Consider the following 3295-nt stretch of genomic DNA (forward strand, 5'->3'; position numbering starts at 1 on the left):
TGTATATATATATATATATATATATACATATATATATACATATATATATATATATATAATTATTATATTCTTCAATTTAGATATTAAATTGGTACAATTTCACGATTAAATTTATTTAAATAAAGGATTTAATTTTAATTTGAATATTATCGTTAACAGTCTAGTATATTATACAGAAGTATTATTGCAGCTCTTAGATTTTTAATATAAAATAAGAATATATTTACGATTTTATTGTCGGAAAGTTGGACACGAGAATTTTTTTGGACACTTTCATTGCTTTACGTTAAACAGAAATATTCAAATTAAATTTTCTTTTAAATCTAAATTTTCTAAGAATACTTTTTAAGTAATCATTTTAAGCAGTAATATTTGTACATGTGTGCTAAATTCAATTATATTATTTTATATGATGTATATGATTGCAAACGAAGTAGAGAATAAGATGAATATAAATCATGAAAGCTGCCTTGCTCGTGTCCAGAGTAATACTATCGTATATTTTTATTTTTGTATTATATTAAATATGACATCGCGAAGAATAATATTTACAAAGAGAGTAATCTAATTTTTTTCTTTAGAAAACTTGATATGCGAGAGCACAAACGTGTATATCTAAGTATTTCTTCGCGAATTTAGCTGAGTATATATTATATAAGCGATTATAAAAAAAGAGCATATATATTTTGCGTACATGAAAAAAATTACAAATATCTATTATAATAAGAGTATATACATTATTTTTTATTTTATTACAAATTATTTATGTTTATGCGTATATATATATATATATAATATACAAAAAAACTGATAAGCACTAGGGCAGCAGAAGAGAGATTTTTTTAAGGAAGTTTCGTGTGTTACGGCATTGTAATTCAGTGTGTTCCGCGTTCTCTTTATTTCAAGTTAAATTGAGAAATAGTCACTTGGATAATATATTTTGCGATGCCGGACAAAACTTTCTCTGGCTTATTGAAGTTTTAATAGTTGATGTTATCATGTTGTATTTCAAAAGAACCACGAGTTTTTCAACTTTTCCAATATCTTTTATGCTTCGGAAATCCTAATAGTCTTCCATGTTTTATTGAAAAGTCATCTATTAACCTTTACGAATAGATTAATGTGTGATTCAAATTTCATATTGATTATTGATAGCTTCGTCATGCTTCCTTGAGAACTTTTTTGTTCTCCCTTCTACTTATTATTAACAATATGTGTATATGTGTTTATGTGTGTGCGCGCGCGCGTGTGTGTACAAAAAGTTTGACTTTGAGTGGCATCGTCAAGGTCAAACGAATGTGATCAGTGAATAGATCTTTTTAAACCTTATATAACTTTTGTTTGAAACATTTTTCTCAAAAATGCTTACTTTTCTAGATATTTGAAGGGTCCGGGACTTTTCGTACACCCTTTATATACACATGTGCATATACATATATAACTCCAGATTGCTCATAAAATCAACGTTATTACGCGTATAATTTTTTCGATGTATTTTTTATTCTTTCTTACTTTCCTATTTTTTCTTTGTTTGCTTTATATTCATCGATTATATTTATATTTAAGGATAGTCATTGGTTCTACGAAAACATTGGTTCTACTACAAGTTATATTTTTTAATAGTTGTTTTAATGGCTTAATATTCTAATTGCAAGGATAATATTATATTCTTGATAATTCCTGTCTGAGAATTATGAATATATAATATGCCTATGATTTTATTGTTTAATTTGGCTTTAATGATTAAGATTTTTATTAATTATTAAGACTGCAGATATATTTATCTAGATGAATTTATAATAGCATAATGTCTTATCAAAATGTCAATATACATACGTTTGTTGATTATAAATTTTATATTCGAAATCCATAATAAGTCCGGATATGTAAAAAAGATTGATCTGTACATTATTCTTATTTTACAAATTATGACATAATTCTGCCTATATATCGGCTTAGATAGTCGAACAAACATTCCACAACGAGCCAGTTTGACGAAGAATTCAACAGGTGCATGGCAACAGTATTTCTCAATCACTTAAATTTCTTATTTTATATGTTTAATCTTTTATTTTTCTAAAGTTTTATAGCTATAGAAAATGAAATATGTTTCAAAAAATAGTATTAAATTAGTATTACAGTTTAGTAGTATATATTAGAAGTAAGAAGTTTAATAGTATATAATACATTAAGCTTTGAGAGAAACAATGAAAGTTTTTTTAATAAGGACTTGCTTTTTTTTAAAAAGATTATTTTCGATGAGTAGCATTTTATAAATTACAAGATAAACAAACGCTTTGTTAATTGAGGAACACTATTTTGTAGAAATTCATAAACTAAGAAATGAATACAGACCTATACTTTTTATATCATTTCTCTTTATCTTCATGTTAATAATGATTAACAAGTTTAAACTTAATTAAGTGAATAGCAATTAACGACTAACAATAGCTGTTGCATGTAATCACAGGTGAATTAATTTTATGTTTGAGAGAATACATCATGTTTAACCGACATTTATTTTTTGCTTTAAAATTTATTCATCGAATAATGTCTATTTTCACTTTATACAGTTTCAAAGAAACAATTCTATAATTTTAGATAAAATATGTATCAATAATAATTGAGAAATGATTTTATACAATTCTCACAACATTATGTATTCTCACACATTATATATTTATGTGTTCTTATATCTTCAGGATGTGTGTATTCTATTTTTACTAATTACTTTTTTGATAATAAGTGATGTAGTAGCTTACGTGTGTTCTATTATTTGTTGCGATGACGATGCATTTGTTAAAAATATGTCTTCTATGGTGCCAGAGCAGTAAATAGCACAGTATATAATACAATGAAAGTAAATAAGTAACCATTATTCTGATGTTCTTGTTTATATATATCATTTATATTCAGTACGTCTTATATGAAGAAGCTTTTACTTTGAAGATATATAGCACTGGAATATAGCTGAGAACTTACAAGAAACGTTTGGCAATCCGAAAAGTAAAAAAACCTTACAAAGAAATGCAAGATAAAATAGTAATGATGAAAGAATTTTTCTTTCTCTTCCTTTGTTGAGTAATTAATATGTTCTCCAACCCTTTTATTATAAATCCTGATCTGAATAATCAAGATTATCATTCTTTCTCTTTCTAAATTGTATTTTTTTTTTAGATTTATTCTTTAGAGAGAGAAAGAGGGAGGAAGGGGAGGGAGGCAGAGAGGGAGGAGAGAGGGGGGGAGAGGGAGGAGAGAGAGAGAGAGAGAGAGAGAGAGAGAGAGAGAGAGAGAG

The sequence above is a fragment of the Atta cephalotes genome (assembly GCF_000143395.1).
Source record: "Atta cephalotes unplaced genomic scaffold scaffold00014, whole genome shotgun sequence".
NCBI lineage: Eukaryota > Metazoa > Arthropoda > Insecta > Hymenoptera > Formicidae > Atta > Atta cephalotes.